General features: G+C 38.9%; 1 pseudogene across 1 annotated transcript; it reads left to right on the forward strand.

Moving 5' to 3' along the window:
- Positions 1-4302: 4302 nt before the first annotated feature.
- LOC309654131 (small ribosomal subunit protein uS5 pseudogene) lies at positions 4303-5252 on the forward strand (annotated as a pseudogene). The gene has a single exon. The product of its transcript is annotated as a small ribosomal subunit protein uS5 pseudogene (transcript).
- The last annotated feature ends 1745 nt before the right edge of the window (positions 5253-6997 follow it).

Genomic DNA, 6997 nt, shown 5'->3' on the forward strand with positions numbered 1-6997 from the left:
CCATCTCAGAAGGTGAGAGAGAAAGGTCTGCCCTTCAATTCTTGATATGGACTCCAACAGTCACATTTGAAAGGTTTCTTTATGTCTAAATGCATGTTTTGTAATGTTTTGATTTCTCATTTAATTACATTGTGGTCAGAGAATGTGGTCTGTGTGACATTGATTCTTTGGTATTTATTGAAGCTTGTTTTATTATTTAGTAAGTGGTCAATAAGTGTTCCATGTGTGCTTGAAAAGAATGTGTACTCTTTAATTGCTGAGTGCAGAGTTCTATATAAGTTCACTTAATGAAGGGAGTTAATTGTGTCATTCAAATCTTCTATATCCTGGTTCATTATTGGTCTGTAGATCTGTCAATTACTGACAGATGCACTATCTCCCAACATGGTGCTGAATTTCTGAATTTCCCCTAATAATTATGTCAATGTTCACTTTATATGCATGTTATTAGATGCATACACTTTATTTATTTATTTATTTATTTTTGGCTGTGTTGGGTCTTCGTTGCTGTGCGTGGGCTTTCTCTGGTTGCGGCAAGTGGGAGCTACTCTTTGTTGTTGAGAAGTGTTGTGCCAGCTTCTCACTGTGGTGGCTTCTCTTGTTAAGGAGCACAGGCTCTAGGCACGCGGGCTTCAGTAGTTGTGGCGCGTGGGCTAAGTAGTTGTGGCTCGCGAGCTCTAGAGCACAGGCTCAGTAGTTGTGGCGCATGGGTTTAGGTGCTCCACGGCATGTGGGATCTTCCCGGAGGACCAGGGCTCGAACCCGTGTCCCCTGCATTGGCAGGCAGACTCTTAACCACTGCACCACCAGGGAAGCCCTAGATGCATACACTTTAGAATTATTACATTCTCTTCATGAATTGAACCCTTTATTAATGTACATATGATCCTCTTTCCTGTAGTAGTGCTTTTTGCTTTAAAGGATATTATGCCTGACATCAATAATCCAAGGCCAGCTCCTTTTGGCTACTTAAGAGCATTGCTTCAGAAGTCCTCACTTTTCTCTCTTTTGTCATCAGTTTTTTCCATCTTTGTTGGTTTGTTCCGATCAGCATAGAATTATGTTACTATTTTTTCTATTTAAAAAAAAATTCACAGGACTTCTCTGGCGGTCCAGTGGTTAAGACTCTGCACTTCCAGTGCAAGGGACGTGGGTTCGATCCCTGGTCAGGGAACTAAGCTCCCACATGCCGTGTGGCCAAAAAAAAAAGTGTAAGATTAAAAAAAAATTCACTTGATCCCACTTCCTCCTCTAGCTACAGCCTAATTTCTGTTTTCCTTTACAGCAAAATTCCTCAAAAGAATGATATTTAGTCCTCTCCTCCCATTCTCTTATTTTTTCTCATTTTCAGTTTTTTCTATTATGTTTTAAAATAACCTATCATTTTAGAAGAAATACACAAGCATTGTAGAAAATTAGAAAATGTAGATAAGCAAAAATAATAAAATGAAAACATTATATTCTCACCATGTTGAGAGTACAAATGTTAATAACTTAGTACTCCAGTAATAACTGGATCTTTTACATATTTTTTTAATGTATGGGTTTTTTAAACTTACTTTTTATTGAGGTAACATTGGTTTATAACATTATATGTTTCCTGTGTACAACATTATATTTGTATTTCTGTTTGTACTACAGCATGCTCACTACCAAAAATTTAATTTCTATCCGTCACCATACCGTTGATCCCCTTTACCCATTTCACCCTCCCCCCTGCTCCTTCCCCTCTGGTAACCACTACTCTGTTCTCTGTATCTGTGTGTTCACTTTCATTTGGTTTGGTTTGGTTTGTTCATTTATTTTGTTTGTTTGTTTTTTATATTCCACATATGAGTGAAATTATGCAGCATTTGTCTTTCTCCATCTGATTTATTTCACTTAGCATAATACCCTCAAGGTCCATCCATGTTGTCACAAATGGCAAGATTTCATCTTTTTTTGTGGCTGGTAGTATTCCGTTATATATATAAAAAACACATCTTCTTTATTCATTCATCTGTTGATGGGCACCTAGGTTGTTTCCACATCTTGGCAATTGTAAATAATGCTGTGATAAACATAGGGGTGCATCTATCCTTTCGAATTAGTGTTTTCATATTCTTTGGATAAATACCAAGAAGTGGAATTTCTGGATCATATGGTAGTTGTATGCTTAATTTTTAGAGGAATCTCCATACTGTTTTCCACAGTGGCTGCATCAATTTACATTCCCACCAACAGTTCATGGGTCAATGTATGGGTTTCTTTTAATCAACATGAGATCACATTGTACATAGCATTTTGTAATTTCTTTTTATCAATTAATCATCTCTGCCTTTCCAAAATGGAGATTTTTCATCTCATCTAATACCTAAACCATAATCAAATTTTCACAATTATCCCCAAAATGTCCTTTATAACTGATATGTTCATATCTTATTCAACCTATGGCCATACATTGGATCTGGTCACAATCCCCTTTCTCAAAACCCTAACTTATTGAAGGCACTAGCCCAGATGTCCTTCCATCTGGATTTGTCTGGTTGCTCCCTCATGGTATTGTTTAGTCTGTTCCTCTATCATCTGAATTTCTTAGAAACTGAAAGTTAGATCTAAAGGCTTAATGGTTTCAAGGTAAGTGACTTTGAGTAAATATATGATAAATGATGTATTGTATACTTCACATTGTATCTCATCATAAAACACAATATCTGATGACACCAATTATGACAGCAGTCTTAGGCACTGGTTCAGGGTGAGGACAGCCTAATCCCTTTATCATAAATTGTATTTCCCCTGTGTAACTAGAAAGTAATCTGTGTGTTGCGACTTTGGCACTACATGATATCCAATTCCCTATCTGCTCCTTCTCCTGATGGTTTTAAACCGATTAATAATCTTTGACAGAATCAGTAATTTCATAGGGTTTGCAAAATGATGATGTTGAAATTCTAGATTATTCAGGAAAGTTTTTCTTTATCAACTGAATCTATTTGATTATCCTAAAATACAGTTCCTACTGGAAAGGCAAGACAAATGCTTGTTTATTTTCCTTTAATTACCAATTTTCAAAGTAACTCTTTGTTTGTTTGTTTGTTTTAGGCCATGCCTCACGGCATGCAGCTTCTTAGTTCCCCAACCAGGGATCAAACCTGCACCCCCTGCAGTGGAAGCACAGAGCCTTCACCAGTGGGCCGCCAAGGAAGTCCCTCAAAGCAAGTTTTAGTTAAACAGTCATTTAAAATTACGACAAATAACTCTGTTCTCAAACCCACTCTAATCATCTTTCACTCCCACCAAGCCACAAAACTTTCCTTGTTAAGTTGACCAATGACCTCCAGGTTGCTCCATCCAGAAGTAAAGCCTAGTTCTCATCTGATTCGCCTATCAGCAGCAGTTGAGACAGTTGATTACTCTCTCCTTGAAACATTTTGTTCATTTTACTTTCAAGACACCACTTTGCCTAATTATCCTCCTACTTCCTGAGCCATTCCTTCTCAGACTCCTTTGCTAGTTCCCCTCATTTCCCTGACCTCTTAAGACTGGACTTCTCTATCTACACTCATTCTTTTTTCAACTTTAACCGAAAGGTATGTTTTTATTGTTAATTTATATATTTGATTTTTCAAAGTAAATGTAATATATATTCATTATATACAATTAAAAATTCAAAAAAGAAAAAGATTAATTAAGGCATTGTTACTTATAAGCTAAAAACCCAGAGGCAACCATTGTTAACAAATGTATTTTTCAGATTATTAGGTTCTCTATTTAGGAGTTGTGATATGCCATTAAAATGTATTTACATCACCTTGGGGACTTCCCTGGCGGTCTAGTGGTTAAGCCTTGGCGCTTCCACTGCAGGGGGCGCAGGTTCATCGCTGGTCAGGGAACTAAGATCCCGCATGCCTCGCAGCCAAAAAAAAAAAAAAGAAAGAAAGAAAACAAACGTATTTACATCACCTGAAACTAACAGAACCTTGTAAATCAACTATATTTCAATTAAAAAAAAAATTTAAATAGTATTTACATATCACTTGGATATATTTTCCTCCATATTGTAGTGTGTGTGTGTTCTGATACACAATTTTTGTTTAATTTTTACACATATTTTTAAAATTGTGGTAAAATGTACATAACAAAGTTTACCATTTTAATCGTTTAAAAATGTACAAATCAGTAACATTAAGTACATTCACATTGTTGTGCAACCTAAAATATATATTTTTAAATCTCTTTAAAATTTTTCATAATTCAATTACTATACAATTCACCCATTTGAAGTGTACAGTTCAAAGGTTTTAGTTTGCTTCTTTTTGTCCGTAAAAACGCCAAATGGCGGATGACGCCGATGCTGCGGGAGGGCCCGGAGGCCCCAGAGGCCCCGGGGGCCCTGGCATGGGAGGCCGTGGTGGCTTCCGCGGAGGCTTCGGCAGCGGCGTCCGGGCCGGCGCCAGGGTCGCGGTTGGGGCCGGGGCCGAGGCCACGGAGCTCGTGGAGGCAAGGCCGAGGACAGGGAGTGGCTCCCCGTCACCAAGCTGGGCCGCTTGGTCAAGGACATGAAGATCAAGTCCCTGGAGGAGATCTATCTCTTTTCTTTGCCCATCAAGGAATCTGAGATCATTGACTTTTTCTTGCGGGCATCTCTCAAGGACGAGGTTTTGAAGATCATGCCTGTGCAAAAGCAGACCAGTGCTGGCCAGCGCACCAGGTTCAAGGCGTTTGTCGCCATCGGGGATTACAACGGACATGTTGGTTTGGGTGTGAAGTGCTCTAAGGAGGTAGCCACTGCCATCCGTGGGGCCATCATTCTGGCCAAGCTCTCCATCGTCCCCGTGCGACGAGGCTACTGGGGGAACAAGATCGGCAAGCCCCATACTGTCCCTTGCAAGGTGACTGGCCGCTGTGGCTCTGTGCTGGTGCGCCTCATCCCTGCCCCCAGGGGCACTGGCATCGTCTCAGCCCCTGTGCCCAAGAAGCTACTGATGATGGCTGGAATTGACGACTGCTACACCTCTGCCAGGGGCTGCACTGCCACGCTGGGCAACTTCGCCAAGGCCACTTTTGATGCCATTTCCAAGACCTACAGTTATCTCACTCCTTATCTCTGGAAAGAGACAGTGTTCACCAAGTCTCCGTATCAGGAATTCACTGACCATCTTGTAAAGACCCACACCAGAGTTTCCGTGCAGAGGACCCAGGCTCCAGCTGTAGCCACCACATAGTTTTCTATAAGAAAAATAAAGTGAATGAAGCTAGTTAAAAAAAAAAAAAAAAAAGGTTTTAGTTTATTCACGGAGTTGTGCAATCAGCACCACAATAAGTTTAGAACATTTTCATCACTCTGAAAGAAACCTCATACCCTTTAGCAGTCACACCTTCTTCCCCCCAGCACCTGGCAACCACTACAGATTCTGTCTCTGGACAAATTCCATATAAACAGAGTCACATAATATGTGGCTTTTTGTGCCTGGCTTCTGTCACTAAGCATAACGTTTCATTTTGTTTTGTTTTTTAATATTTATTTATTTGGCTGTGTTGGGTCTTAGTTGCAGCACGTGGGATCTTTGCTGCGGCACGCGGGATCCTCATTGCAGCGCACAGCCTTCTCTAGTTGCGGTGCGTGGGCTCAGCTGCCCCATGGCATGTGGGATCCTAGTTCCCTGACCAGGGATCAAACCCGTGTCCCCTGCATTGGAAGGCAGATTCTTAACCACTCCAACAGGGAAGTCCCAGCACAATGTTTTCAAGGTTCACCCATGTTGTAAAATTTATCAGTACTTCATTCCTTTTTATGACCAAATAATATTCCACTGTATGGATATGCCACATTTCATTTATCCATTCATCAGTTGATGGAAATGTGGGTTGTTTCCAGTTTGGGGCTATAAAGTTGCTATGAACATTTGTGTACAAGTTTTTCTATGGACACACATTTTGATTTCTCTTTCATTTCTGGGTGTATACCTAAACTGGAATTGCTAGGTCATATGATAATTCTGTGTTTTCAGAAATTGCCAAACTATTTTCCAAAGTGGCTGCACCATTTTATATTTCTACCGGCAGTGCATGAGGGCTCTGTTTTCTCCACATCTTCACCAACACTCGTTATTATTTGTCTTCTTGAGTATAGCCATCATAGTGAGTGTAAAGTTGTAGTTCATTGCAGTTTTGTTTTTTGTTTTTTGGCTGCGTTGCTGCGCTTGGGCTTTTCTCTTTTTTTACTGTAAAAGTTTTGAAATTGGGAGATATGAGTCCTCAAATTTTGTTCTTCTTTTTCAAGATTGTTTACGCTGTTCTGGGAACCTTGAATTTTCACATAAATTTTAGCATCAGCTCTTCAATTTCTGCAAAAAAAAAGCCAGCTGAGATTTTGATAGAGATTGCATTGAATCTGTAGATCAACTTGAGGAGTATTGTCATTTTAAAAATGTAAGTCTTCCAGCCCAGGAACCTGGGATGTCTTCTTTAATTTCTTTCAATAATATTTGTACTTTTTAGTGTACAAGTCTTATACTTATTTTGCTAAATTTATTCCTGATCATTTTATTCTTTTTGGTGCTATTGTAAGTAAAATTGTTTTCTTTTTCTTTTTTAAATTTTTATTGGAATATGTTGATTTACAATGTGTGTTAGTTTCAGGTGATTAAAACTGTTTTCTTAATTTAATTTCTGGTTGTTCACTGCTAGTGTATGGAAATACAATTGATTTTCATGTATTGATCTTGGGTTCTGCCACACTGTTGAACTTATTAGTTCTAATAGATTTGGGGGAATTTCTTAGGAATTTCTATATACAAGATCATGTCATCTGCAAATATAGTTTTACTTCTTTTCTAATATGGATATCTTTTCTTTCTTTATCATTTCTAATTTCTGTACATTGGCTAGACCTTCCAATACAATGTTGAATAGAAGCAGTAAAAGCAGAAATCTTTGTCTTGTTCCTGATCTTAGGGGAAAGCATCCAGTCTTTCACCATTAAGTATGATGTTAGCTGTGGGTTATTTTTTTT

This window comes from Balaenoptera physalus (assembly GCF_965194825.1).
Source record: "Balaenoptera physalus genome assembly, contig: HAP1_SCAFFOLD_2089, whole genome shotgun sequence".
Lineage (NCBI taxonomy): Eukaryota > Metazoa > Chordata > Mammalia > Artiodactyla > Balaenopteridae > Balaenoptera > Balaenoptera physalus.